This window comes from Euprymna scolopes, chromosome 6, assembly GCF_053919585.1.
Source record: "Euprymna scolopes isolate OS-2025 chromosome 6, ASM5391958v1, whole genome shotgun sequence".
Taxonomy (NCBI): Eukaryota; Metazoa; Mollusca; class Cephalopoda; order Sepiida; family Sepiolidae; genus Euprymna; species Euprymna scolopes.
In genome coordinates, this window is record NC_136487.1 from 37690334 (window position 1) to 37704902 (window position 14569).

Sequence of the window (14569 nt, forward strand, 5' to 3'; positions counted from 1 at the left end):
AACAGTTGGTGACTGAAGATATGGGATATTTGGAATTGATGAAGACTTGCAGGATAGAAAATTGTAAACAACAAATGAAGTGTAACTTATCAAAGAAAAAGAGACTTAAAAATGAGATTAAAGAGATTTTTCAAAAAAGAAGCAGACAGCAACTAATTTTGTCCATGTTCACTTAATTACAAAAGATTTAGCTGAGAAAGTTATTAAGCAAAATTTGTTAGGAATATACTTTATACTGGAGTTGAACTGATTATTTTGTAGCATTCTTACCTGAATGAGTGGATGTCTGTTAAAACACTGTTACACCAACAAAACATGTGACTATGAAAATCATCATATACTTTAGAATAGTGTTCATTTTCCTGAAAAAAAATATTATATAGTCAGTTGTTTTTGAAAGCCACAACAAAAGTATTGAGAGAAAGAGAGAGAGTGGGTATGATTATTAGTCAAAGTTAGAGGGCAAGTTCTACCCAAATATTTTTGTCTTAACTAGTAATGGGATGATTCCAATATTTTCTTGGATTTTGATACAATTACCGATTCAGATTTTAAAATTAGCTAAAAAAGGTAGAAATTTTTTCTGGGGAAGTGGGGTAACAAATAGTTCTCATCTACTTTTAAATGTAGATATAATTTTATTATTGACTAGCAAGCCACCCAGCATTGCCTGCTTCCCTCCGGACTACAACTTGGATGTCTTCAAGTCCAATGTTAACAAATTCCTAATGAACCGTCCCCTTAAGTAAAGACTTCATCAAATCTCCACACTAACCTAATGTATTTGCAATAACCCTTATCCCTGAGTGGCTTCCGGGCCTTGATAAAAAACCGATATGCTTAACTACAATATTTTAATCCATGCAGATTATGTATTTATTATAATAGAGACAATTCTCCGATTATTATATTAAACCTAATAGTGAGATCAAAACTAAAATTATATATATATATATATATATATATATATATATATATATATATATGAGTTATATATATATATATATATGTTAGGTGCCATCAGCTAGAATCGAAACTAAGGCATACAACTCTCCATGCTCATTCCTTAGCCTCTGAGCTATGCCCATATATATATATATATATATACACACACGTATACACACACACTTTTATGGTTTTCTTGTAAATATTCCAAGAGTAATTTTTTTCCAGTTATAGCAGGATAGACAATAATCTATATATATAAAAGCGAAAATGTGTGTATGTATGTTCCCTTTTTGTGTATGTCCAAGAAAGGCTTTTTTCAGAGAAGTGGTCGGTCGGCTCACAACTTCTTAAAACTTTTTATATCACATATAAATCATAATATCTCCGAGTTAACAACGGAGCTCGCCTGTCTATTTAATTTGCTCGACTTTGGAAAGATAAATATTCAACATTTGTTGCTCGCCGCATGTGGATTAGGCTTTTTCCTATAATAAAAGCGACACTAATTCTGGCAGTATTTTCCGGCGATAGCCGGAAATGTCCAAAAGCAATCAGCTTTGATCAATGGGGGAAATATTTTCCTTATATCAAACAATTGCTATTCAATTTGGACCCCACCAACATCTTGGGAAAATAAAAATAAAAAAAGCCTTCCCGCAGTAAATGAAATACTATCCCGCAGTCAAAGTTGACCTCATTGAGTCATTAAAACGTGCACCTGCCAAATCTAAGTAATTAAATAAATTCATACGTGTTTCCGTTAGTACCTCATGGTGACCCAATGGTTAACGTCGCAGGCTTTTTTTCACACTTCAATTTCCAACTTCGTCTCAAGGGTTCAGGTTCGATCCTCATACTTACCTACTAAAACTTTTTTTTTAACCCCCCCCCCCCGGAGTTTTGATTTACCCAAAACCACACACAATTCCAAACACCCAGGCAACGCCGGGTACCCCTCGCTAGTCTATATATATAAAAGGCAAAACAGCTGAGCGCATTTTTGTATGTATGCGAAAGGCTTTTTTCGACGGGCTTCTTGACTATGTTACATTTATTTAGACCTTTCCTTATACTTCCTAGATTATAATATCTACAATTTGCGAAGGGATGTCGTCTCTACATTTATTTTGATCGACTTTTAAAAAAATCCCTGGTTCCTTGGCTTCTTTTTTTCGTATAAATAAAGTGAAATTGAGGCCACAATCTCTTAGATACTGGTTCCACTCTACTTCTATACACAAGTTTTAACATTCAACAAACACCAACATTGTTCAAATCACCTTTATCAATAAAAAAAAAATGCTGCTCAACTATTCACCTTTGATGAGCCCTTATCACAGTAGCTCCTTACATCCTAATTGCAATATGCCTTGTTTTTCTTTTTTTTTTTTTTGACACTTTGTTTTTATGCAAAAATTGCATGAATTAGTGTACGATTCCAAAGTAGAGTTTTAGTGGTATAGATTCTTTTCTTATTTTTATTTTACTGATAGAAAATTAGTTTGGTTGCTCGCATATTGTTCAAGAATGTATACTCAGATTTTTGTCATGTTATTTATTTTTATCAATCCCAATCAAGGCACACTGTCACTGAAACGCAAAGGGCTATCGTAATGTCCAAATTTATAATGAGCATCCTAAGTGGGAAGGTGGGTAGCAAAACTTTTTGTTCAAATTATTTTGGCATGTTGGCACAATCAGAGTGATACTGAGTATGGAGGAAATTCCAGAGACAAACGATCTGAGAGAAAACATTATTAGAGTAGGAAGGTTGCCAACATTTACATTAAGGAGGTACAAGTCCAACAAATTCATTGGAACACATTTTATTGGAAGCACTTGTAAGCAAATACAGGGATGTTTTGTAAGAACACGTTTTGTGGAAGTACTTGTAAAGCAGAATGTTTAACAAAATTGTGTCTGCTGTTTCGGTTCAACAAAGAAATACTATTGGGTATTTTCGCTTTACTGAAATTTTAGTTAAAAAAGAAAGAACGACACACGGACACAAACACACAAAAAAAAAAGAAAGTGAAAAAAAGAAACAAACAAATAAGAGAGAGCTCGTGTTAAAAACTGAAAAAAAAAAGACAGCAAGAAATCGATAGTGCTGGGTGAGTAAAACATTTTTTTTTCTCTAAGGTCAAAATTTTTACTTTCTTTGATAAATCGTCTCGTGTTATTTGGCATTTATTTTTCGTGTTTTCCCCTGCATTGGACCTATTTCGAGATTATATTATTAATATTTAGAATTTACCCACCTAGTTAATTGGTTTCTGCTGATTACTGGGAGATAGAAATAGTCATGAATGAACTTAATAAGGACACCGTGCCGCGTCATATCCTCCAAATTGGGCCAGGCAGATCAAAGCTCCCAATATTTACGGGTAAAAGTGCAGCGTTTCAATCATGGGTAGAGGTGCTAACAAAGAAGGTCAGGATTCATTGATTAACATCAACTGAATTGGTCTTCCTGGCTTACGACTACGCTGACAGAGTAGTATTGGAATATATAGGACTCTACCTCAGAACATCCTCAGGGTAATTGGACCGACTTGCTAGAACAGTTGACTAACCACTACGGTGAATTTGTTAGTGCAGCTGATGCCGCTAGAGCCTTGGTGAGAGTCAAGGAACGGGAAGGAGAATCACTTTCAAAACTGGTTGGTAGGGTTTTAAGACTAGCTAAATTAGCCTATAAAGATGCTGTTCAGAGGAAGGGGGAGGCAGTTCAAACACAACTAGCCAAATATTATGCGGATAGACTAAACAAACCGTTTGTGAGGGAAGACACTGTAAGAGCTGCTCCCACCTCACTAGCAGAGGCGTTCGCAGCCGCCCAAAAAATTTAAGGTTGCACAACAGACTAGTAGTCTTCCAAAGCCAAGTACATGGAGTGGTAGAGGTTAGAAAGGAAAAGCTGAGATAGAGAGCAATGAGGTTCATGTTGGGCTAGGAGCTTTGGAGTATACCGTCCACCAACAAATGGTGGGGTCGCCACCCTCAAAAAGCGGGCTAAAAGTGACCGCCCCCAGGCCCAGGGGTGGTGGAGTGCTGGGGGTGTGAACAGCCTGGACACATGAGGAGAGAGTGTGTCTGGGAGAGGAGTGCGGGATCAAAAACGAGATGTTTGAGGAGGGACCATGGAAATGGAAAGGGGCCACCCAACAAGTGGTTGGGCTGGCCCAAAGCTTCACCTTATTCGAACAGGAACCGGATTTAACTTGCAGGGTGCATGTAGGTGGGAGAGGGGAGGTACAAGCATTATTCGACACAGGTGCCTCTATATCAATGATCAGATTAGAAGAGTTCTATAAACTCGGATTTCGGAGGAATTTGCAAGAACCTCCAGATCTACGAATAGTACAGGCAGACGGGGAGAAATCGAGGTTTCAGGTATGGTGCACCTTTCTGTGCAAGTAGGGGAGGAACTCGTTATGCAAAAACTTTATGCGACTCCCACTCTCTGTAAATCAATGATCTTGGGCAGAAACTGGCTGGAGTATAATAGAGCCCAGCCTTACTAAAGGTTGGAGATAAGGAGATATCTCTGGGGGTGCAGGGAGCAAGCGAATTTTTGGTGATGGCTACTGAAGATCTTGTGCTTCCTCCTCACATGGCCATGGCCTGCAGTGGAAGTCTATCCGCCACAGGGGAACGAGACTCGGGAACATACCAAATGCTTGCCACTGACAACCCCCTCCTTGGTAAGGGAGAGTTGGCCGATGGCTCAGGTCGCATACCGATTATGTTGGCCAACACGGCAAATGCTACCATAAGGGTTCACAAGGGAGAAAATGTTGGAAGGGTCTTGCTGGTAACCCCCACGAGATAGTAGAGCGTAGGGAGACCATCGAATGTGAAAGTTCACAGCCAATAATCAAGAAAGAAGAAATAGTAGTCCCCGCGTAGCACAGGGAGAATATACTACACTTAGTGGAGGAAAATAGGGATATAGTGGCCAATTCAGACACTGAGTTAGGTCAGACAAAAACCGTTCAAATGAAAATAGACACAGGGACCACCAACCCATAAAATTAAGGCCATATCGAACTCTTCTACAGAAACGAACCCTAGTGGAAGGGCCAGTTCGGGAGATGTTAGACGTGAGCATACTTGAGCGATCCACATCACCATGGAGTTTCCCAGTGGTGGTGGTGGACAAGAAAGATGAAGGACACAGGTTTTATGTGGACTTCAAGGCTCTGAACAACATTATGAAGCCACTAGCTTACCCATTGCCGCGGATTGATGATATTCTCGCCCTGCTGGATTTAAGGTCTGGATGAGGCAGATAGGGAAAAGGCTGCGTTTGCATGTCATGTAGGGTTATATCAGTTTAGAGTCATGCCGTTTGGGCTCGCTAATGTACCAGGAGTCTTCCAGCAGCTCATATAAATAGTATTGAAGGGACTGGAGCAGTTCTCTATGGCATATCTGGATGATATCCTTATTTTCTCTAGAAGTGCTGAGGAGCATATTCAGCACTTGCAAACTGTCTTTGGTCGGCTGAGAAGACATGGGTTACGAATTAAACTACCCAAATGTCAATTCATGCAGAAGGAGACTAGATATCTGGGGTTTATCATCAACGAAAATGGTGTAAAACCTGATACTGACAAAATTGAGGTGATCCGAGCGATGCCTGCACCCTGCACGGTCAAGGAGGTCACAGGATTCAAAGGGGCGATTGGTTGCTACAGTCAGTTCATACCAGGATTTTCCAAGTTGGCTCCTCCTCTCATTGATCTGACAAAAAAATATGCTCACTTCAAGTGGATCGAAAACTGCCAACGGTCATTTGATGCTTTAAAAGAGCAGTTGACGGTGGTACCATTGTATTATCTAAGCAGGGCTACCTTTATTATTAAAACCAGATCACTGACCTCTCCAGCATTTGTTCGAGGCAGAGTGGACAAACAAGAAGATCCAACAGTGGGCACTTAAACTGAGTGGGTATAACTGCAAGATTGAATACCTGTCGGGCAGAGAGAATACCTGCACAGATTTGCTGTCACAGATTCCTAAGATGTTGGAACAGGAATCCACAGGCGAGATACCCGATGTGGATGATAGGGCCTATGAAATTAACGTCATCAATTCTCATCGAGCAAATGCTCAGCCCTATGGTGAGAATATAGATGAGGACGTCCTGGTGTAAAGCAGACCGTCTCAAGTGGTTAAAGAGTGCAAGGTAGAGGGTGTGGGTGACACTAAAAGCAGCTCTGGAATCAGGAAGGATATCCAAGGCATGGGCAAGTAAGTTCCTTTTACAGGATGGATCGTTATACTACGTCTCAAATCGAGATGAAGAGGTAAGGCCCAGGCTCTATGTCCCCAAGGTGTTACGAAGCAAGGTGTTATGAAGCAAGGTGTTACGAAGCAAGGTGTTACGAAGCAAGGTGTTACGAAGCAGTGTCATGAGGAGCTGGGACATATGGGCATCAACAAGACATACGAGCTAATTAGTAGAAAGTATGACTGGCCTTGAAGCATAGCCACAACACGGTTTTCAAAAAATCATCAGAAGTGGTAATTACCAGGTCAAAATGGATGATTACGTCCCTGATCGATCTCCATCCATATCGGCTGTTGCTAGAGAGATTTGTTTCTGAGATAAGAAGGGCAGAGAAAGCGGGAGAGCAAATAGCTGATAGGTATCAAGGCCTCAATGGGAAGGGGTATCATAGTATCTTACAGTCCCTTAAGGCAGGAGATTTACCCATTAGAGACAAGGAGTAGAGATATGCAGAAGTAACCACAGGCTGTGTTTATTGGAGTTGTTTAGGGGTAACCAGATAGAGATTGAGCAGACCTGCTGGTTGGAGGTGTCAACGAGAGACCTACTACCACAGGCAATAGGCCTGTCCGACAGGGTATGGGCTTTAGCACTAAGGAAGGAGTAAGAATTGGCGCAAGTGTGTGTGGGAAGGCCTGTGAGGGCCATAAGGGCCATCCCGCCGCTGGCCATTATCAGATTACATATGGGATGTTCTGCCTTTGGGAAGTCTATTACTCTTCCGCCCTACTACCAGGCAGAGGAAAAGTTTGAGATCCAGGATTCTTTCTTAGTACTAACGAATATTACTTCCAGTCAATGAACAAGCCTGTGGAGCTCGATGATGGGGGAAGTGCCCAATGTGACCCTGAGTGGGCTCCCTAAATTGCTGAAACCCATGGAAAAATAGATTTGCAAGAACTAGTTAGTAAGTTAGAAAGGATGCGACAGAGGAGGGCCAGTGGAGGCAGGAGCCCAATAAGTATCCTAGTTTGGTTTTTGGTCAGAGTAAATGGTCTAATGATTGTTGTAGCGTTAGGAATAATAATTTATAGGAAACAATGCCAGGTGGATCACAATGCCAGGTGGATCACAATGCCAGCGGGAGACATCAAGATCGAGGAGGGTAGATTGTTGGCCAACACGAAAAATAAGGAAGAAAGCGGCATGGAGGAGGGCCCAAATGCCAACCAACCGAAGGCTGTAGCACAGTTCGAGCAACGGCTGAGATTCATCCAAGTTCAGGTGGGACCCAACAAATGAGAGGACATGCATACTGTGTGAAAAGGGAGAGAGAAAGCCCTTCACTTTAAAGATAAATAAAAGCAAAATGAGAAGAAACAAAAAGACACTCACAGTGAAAATTTCTTTTTATTGAAATTGGTCGTCTATATGCAAAAAAAAAAAAAAAAAGAAAAGAGACTTATCTTGATTTTAAAGAAACATATTTTGGTCACGTGTAACAAAAAAAACTGCTTAAATGTATTTTCATGTATTTCTTACAATGAAGATTACATAAGTTTCTTGCATGTAAAATTGCACTGGGACTTCTTAATCGATTAGTACAAGAAATGAGAAAAATTTGAAAGAAAAAAAGAGACTTATGTTACTTGTGTAATAATGTTACTTGCCCGGGCAATGCCAATTCACCTTGCTACAGGCTAAGAGTTGGGTGTTCGACATGGGGTATGAGAAATTTATCTTTTTCTCCAAAAGTCTGGAATATGTTTATTGCTGATATGATAAACAGAAAAGAGAAGTGGACCTGACGACGAGAGGTCTGCGCTGTTAGCTGGAAAAATTGTCATAAAGTAACCTGGTCTGGTTAATTGTCAGACAACCAAGTGAGCAGGAAACGAAACTTGGAAAATTCGAGAGTTAGCTGATAACCTAGTTTGGACAGATAAATAAATAAATTGAACTTTAGAAGATAATACAGTTTCTTGGAGAGAAAGGGTGAAAAGGAGAATTGAAGAGAGATATGGGTACGAAAGAGAAAGAAGAAATTCACAAGAAAAGAGAAAAGAAAAAGAATATAAAATAATGGGAAAGAGAAAGAAGAGGTTCAGAGGAAAAAGAAAAAGTAATCTTCCAATGACAGAGGGGGGGAAGAGGCCAGTTTTATAAAAAACGATGGTCTTTTTAGAATTGGGGTCTTTTACTGGCTGGCATCGAGGTATCCCAATAAGAACGAATTTGAAAAGCTCTTGTTCTTAGCTGGAGAATTAGCCAGATGAACTTAAGTTATACAACCTGCATCACAAAGCTCGGATCAAAGAACTCGACTTTAAACAAGTGTAAAATGATTTATAAATAATTATTTTGTTTAGTTTATATGAAAATGAACCAGAGTTTTTCTTTGTTTCTCAATTGCTTGCCTGAATGAAGATGCAGTTTATTTCAGGTATGCCCTGACGCCAGATGATGAAAGAGATAGACCGGATCCAGCACGAAGCCAGAGTGACGACCGAAGTCGACAATGTTGCGACACAAACTTAGAACTGAGCAGCAGGGAGATATTTTCCAGTGACCAGTGAGAGTCTAGTCACCCTTGGGGGTCTACTACTAGACAAGTAAGAATGTAATCCTCTGGGTTGCATCTATGGTCCTGTAAGCTGGGAGTGACGAACATGACCAGGAGTACATCACAAGTATGCTCCTGCGAACCAGGATAGCGATGGATGCGGCCCTGGCCCTGAACAAAGAGAGGGTTAGGGTTATACTTGTTTTTTTTTAATAATGTTGCAAGTGTTGTTTAAGTAAAATGTATAAGATGTCCTTCTTATTGAAAAAAAAAGATGACGAGAGACCAGATAGGTTCTGGGGTGTGTGCACAAGATTTTCCCGGTGGGAAGTGACAAAAATCCTGTTTTTTTTTTGGTGGGGGAAGAAAGGGAGAGAGCAGAGTGGCAGTAAGCCTGTTATAGTTGAGGTGATTAAAATTCCTCATGATTTTTTTTTTGGGAGGGGGAGGGCAAAATATTGTGGAGGTGTTTAAAATTCCTCCAGTGTATTTGGGGGGGGGGCGAAATATTGTAGAGGTGGTTAAAATTCCTCCTGTTTTTTTGTTTTTTTTACCACGATGGAGGGGTGAGGTTTATTTTCTCTCTCTGATATGAGAAGTTGTACCAGTTTTCTGGAGCCAGTCAAAAAAAAAAAAAAAAAAGAAAAGGAATTGCTTTGCAGAGTCTTTTTAAGGGTATTCAAATACTTCTGGAATACCGAGAGAGTTAGGTGCACACATGTGGTCCTGGGTTGAAAATGATATGCTGAATTTCTGCTTTGTTGTTTCTGATTTTGAAATGAAGGACATATCTCTGGTGTTTCATTATTTATGTAATATGTACGAATTTTATGTAATTTATGTTGATATGATTTTGTGTTTTTGTAATTTATGTAATAAATGACAAGTTGGGCATGGAAGGTGTGTGATACTATAAAGTGGGCCTTAGGTGGACTTGAGTCACTAAGTGCTGAGAGGGGGCAATAGACAAAGGAATAGGAAACAATAGATAGTAAGTAACAAACAATGAATCTCTAGGTATTTTTAGATCGAGCTTTTTAGAGTTGACAGGACAATAGAAACCTACAGATAAAACAGGGAAGGGCAGCTTCCGGTAGCCGGGGTGGGGGCGGCGACCTCAAATACCAGTTAGTTGACAAGTAGATGCTCATCACAGCGGATGGAAGTTGGATTTATTATATTTCTACTTTTGTGAAACCGCATGTGTTCCCATCGACAGTCGCCAGCGAGAAAATGACGATCCGGCCATAAGAGGAATAGTCGAACGAAAAATCCACGATACACGACGTTGGGAGTTGGCGATTTGTCGGGGCTGCGCATGTCTGGTCACACCACTATAGACTGGAGGTATTCCCTGTAAGGTTTTTGCCATTTTCTTATACATGTCTTCATTCGTTTTCTCCTCTAGTCTGTTATAGAGCATTTTTGACCAGAAAAATATACTAACAAGTATAACTGATTTCCCTCAAACTGCTGGGCTCTGGAATTCCCTCTTTGTTTCCTGTTTTTAAATGTAATGTAAACAAACGTATCACTGCTCAACTCCCCACTGTAGAAGCAAATAAACACAGATAACGGGAGTAGGGTTGAGGAGGGTTTATTCAAAACGTGCGTACAGGTCGCGCCATATTTTTCGAAAAGTCCCGTTTACACCGTCGCCGGTAGGGAAGTTAACTCTCTGTTGTGAAGAGTGTTCAAGGGACACAACTGGGTAGAGTTAACAATGCTTCCCCCTTTTTCTTGTCTTCTAGATGACCACTGAAAAAGAAAGAAAAGAAAGAAAAAAAAAATTATTTTTAAATATCCGTTTCTTTGGGTTCAGATACGAACTCAAGTATCTTAAATGAAGGGACTCCCTTCTTGGTTAAGCAATCAGCTACCTGTCCATTGGTGGGTATCCAAGAGAACTCTGCTATTTCTTTTCTTTCCAGCATTTCTCTCAAAATAGCCATCTCAATACGAAGCCTTTTCTCTAGTATTTGGGTGGATGAATGCACAGAGTCAAAGAGACAGGAATTGTCAGTTTTGCAGATTATTTTTATATTTTCGGGTTCATCCTTCAATTGCAGTATTTCTAATAGTAGTTTCCTATAAAACAGACAGGCCTCCGACATGTCAACCATGGCTAGGGTTTCAGCAGCCAGTGTGCTTTTGACCACTCTTCTAATGCGCTTGGACTGCCAGGTTATTGGTGTATATTTGTGGTTATTGCCAACTAAAAAGATTATGTAACCACCTTGAGATCCTCCGTCTGTCAGGTTGGCGAATGAGGCATCACTGTAGGCAACAATCTTGAGATGACTGAGATCTCCTAAGTCAGGAATATCTACCTGGGATTTTTCTTTCTTGGCTTTCTTTACTACTCTATTGGCATGTTTTATACATTCCACATTACTTTGTTTGAGGATGGAGCTTAATGCACTGACATCGTAGCTGAGATCAGGTCTGGTCTGGGTAGCCAGCCAGTTAAGTTGGCCGATAACTTGCCTGATTTCAGAAATTTCCGCTGTGGATATTTTGTCATTAATATTCCTGCCATTTTCCACTGGGATATATTTCAATTTCTTTACGTACTCATTCTGTCCAAGTTTAATATTTTCCCTATTCTGTTTAATGTCTAATCCTATGTACTGAAACTCTGCAGTTTCTTCAGATTTAACTGCAAATATTTGATGGATTTTGTCAATAACTTTTCTATGAAAAATCTCTGACCCTGCAAAGCAAAAATCATCCACATGGGTAGCAATTATCCCTTGCAATTTGTTTTCGAAATGCCATGTAAATATAGCCTGATCATATTTTGAAGCTATAGCTCCTGACTTCATCAATTCCTCCCTGAGTGTGAGATACCAGGACCTAGAGGCATCGGTCAGGCCATATACACATTTGGAGAGTTTCCAAATATAGTCTTGGGGTACATTAGCTTCTTTGAGAGGATTCAGATAAACCTGTCTTTCCAACTTCTTGCTTTGCAGAAATGCTGTTTTGATATCCATGGATTTACATACCCAATGGTTGGATGCCATTATAGCTAATGCTACACGTAAACCTTCTTTGGAGCATGTGGGAGAATCATTTCTTAGATTCTCAGCATCTTTATCCTGAAAACCTCGGGCGACAAGTCTGGCCTTGAATGTTTGGGAATTTTTGCTTGTGTAAATCCATCTGGTGGAGATTTTTGGTTGGCCCTGATCTGGTACTTGAACATAGACTTTATTTTTATCCCAGCTCTGAAGTTCCTTTTGTTTAGCTTCCTCTAGTTCCAGGCTATCGTCAGCAGAGGTGATCATGCTTCTTCCTCAGTGCAGGAATCATGGTGCTCTTCATTTTCTTCAGTCTCATCAGCTTGCCAATCGGAAACTCCATGTTCAAAGTCCAACCAAAATGCTTCACCCTGTTCCATAACTACATTCATCAAATGTTTATTTCTGCCAGTGGCTTTGCCTGCTCTACTTATGACATTTAACTTCTTCCAGTCTGATTCTGTGTCGTTGGCAAGCTTGCATTTTATGATTTGTCCAGGTTTGGGAAGTTTGACTTTCCTGGTGGTGGTGTCGCATTTATTGGTTATGTCTTGAGTCTCCATAGTAGGGCGTTGTTCAGTGTTGTCTGCCATTTCTAAATTTTCTTCTAAAATGTTCTCTTCGAAGTTTGACACTCTTGGGGATCCTTCAGACTCTTGTTGGGTGCTCAATTCCTCGTTGTTGCCCTCATTGTGAGTCTGGTATGTTTCGGGGTAGAAAGTTAAACGAGACGGATGTACTCTAACATAGGTGCCGCCATGCTTGACAAGCACCTGTTTGTTTTCACACCCTATGACTGTCCCAGGGCCAAGCCACCTATAACACAAGTTCCTTTTGTAAAGAACAGCATCTCCATTTTTATAGGATTGGGTGATACCTGTTCTAACTTGGTGGCGGAGAGCTCGTCTAAGCTTTTCTGAAGATTCACTCGCTATGAAGTGTTTCCTGGCAGCATGCATAGCGTTAAGATTATTTGCCACAATTTCACTGGTAGAGACACCTTCTAGTGCAGGGAGTTTGTCATTAAGAAAACCAGGTAGGTTGGGATTTCTGCCAAAAACGAGTTGGTTGGGACTATATCCATGGACACTTTGAAGTGTATTTTTGGCACTTACTGCCCACGCGAGAGCCACCTCGAAACTGCAATTTGTTTCTTCTAGGGTTTTCTTCACCATTTCCCCTAAAATCCCATTGTGCCTTTCATTTAGCCCATTACTCCATGGGCTTTCAGCAGCAGTGGTACGAACGACGATATTCATATTTTGTGCCATGTCCCTAAACGCCTGGTTGTTGAATTCTCTGCCATTGTCAGTGAGAATAAATCCAGGGGTACCAAAATAAGTAATCCAATTTTTGAAAATAGTATTAATAATATCGGAGCTCTCTTTACCCGGAATTTTAGCTGCAACACTGTACCTAGTACCATGATCAATAAGGTGTAATACTTTGTTACCATTAATTTCTTTTATGTCCATGGCAATGCTCTCATTAAAATATGTTCCCAGTGAAAACCCCACGACAGGTCTGGGTTCAACCCTTTTGTATCTCATGCAAATTTCACAAGAATTGGGAATTTCCTGAAGTATCTTAATGAATTGCTTGTCTTTCATTCCGGTGCTCCTGACTAAGACACATAGCTTTTTACCGCTAGGGTGACTAAATTGTCTATGAAGTTTGGTGGCGATTTTTATTTTTTCTTGCCTATTTTTGTTGGAAATTTCTTTGGTAAACAAAATATGTTTGAACTTACCTCGGTCTGGTGTAGGTCTTGTTATGGGAATGTGGTAGTGCCCTGAAGAAGTACATTGCAGTGGGATTTTTTTTCCAAACATGGTGACACTGTCGTTCTCGAAATTGAGGCTTGTGCCGGCTCTTTTCATCGACTTTTTGCTCAGTAAAAGCGGTATTTCGGCGTCCACCACGTCAGTGATAATACTGACTTCAATACCAGCAATGGCACATGGTAAAGTTGCTGTGTGAGTAGATTTAATGGTGTTCCCATCACCAAATTTGTAGCTTTTCCTTCCATCTCGAATTTTTATTTTTTGTTCTTCTGGCAGGGTTTCTAGAAAACACTCGAACCATTTTCTTCCACAAACTGTCCACGACGCACCACTATCCAAGACAGCGGATCCGAGCGTTTCTCCCAAAAACGTGCTGGTGCTGCCATATTCTTCACGCTCGTTCACGAGGATGATGTTGGAAACGAGCAAGTGGCCTCCTTTGTCGGTCTTGTCAATTTCATCATACAGACAGTCGCGAATCCAGTGGTATTTACACCCACACTTGAAACAAACACCGCTGCTGCTGCTGTCGCTTTCAACCTTGTGGTTTGAATTTCTTTTGATGTTGTTGTTGTTGTTGTTGTAGTGGGTTGAATTTTGGTTGCGACCCCTACCCCATCTGCCAGCCCCACGACTGGTGAGACTGGCTGTTTTATCACCGTGGCGGCGGCCTCGACCACGACTACTGGTGTAGTAGGTGTTTTCAGTTTCGTCAGTGGTGAAAATAATGTCAGATTCGGTTTTCATAGCAACCGGAGGAGTTTTCGGCGGTGAATGAGTTTCAAAGTCATTAAGAATTTTTTTTAATTGTTTAGACATTTCTCCGAGTGTTAGTTCTCGAACGGTGGCTTTTATTAAGCGTTCGTTTTCGGGGGTGAGGTTGGCGCTTTTGAGAGCTCTGAACGCTAGGACCGGCTCGGGAAGAATTATGTTGAATTCTTTCAATTTGGCAATGTGGCGTTCAAATTCAATTAGAAATGTATCTATTGCCATGCCGCTCTTTCTTCGGTGA

General features: G+C 40.5%; 1 protein-coding gene across 3 annotated transcripts in view; it reads right to left on the reverse strand.

Moving 5' to 3' along the window:
* The window catches only part of LOC145277612 (uncharacterized), a 130765-nt gene that overhangs the window by 24940 nt on the left and 91256 nt on the right, over positions 1-14569 (reverse strand). For 2 of the 3 annotated variants that reach the window (XM_080129143.1, XM_080129142.1), the window contains exon 2: positions 271-362. The gene's annotated coding sequence lies outside the window, so the exon portion shown is untranslated. Of the gene's footprint in view, positions 1-270; positions 363-7582; positions 7617-14569 lie in introns of those variants that run through there. The other variant, XM_080129141.1, reaches the window with a different exon arrangement.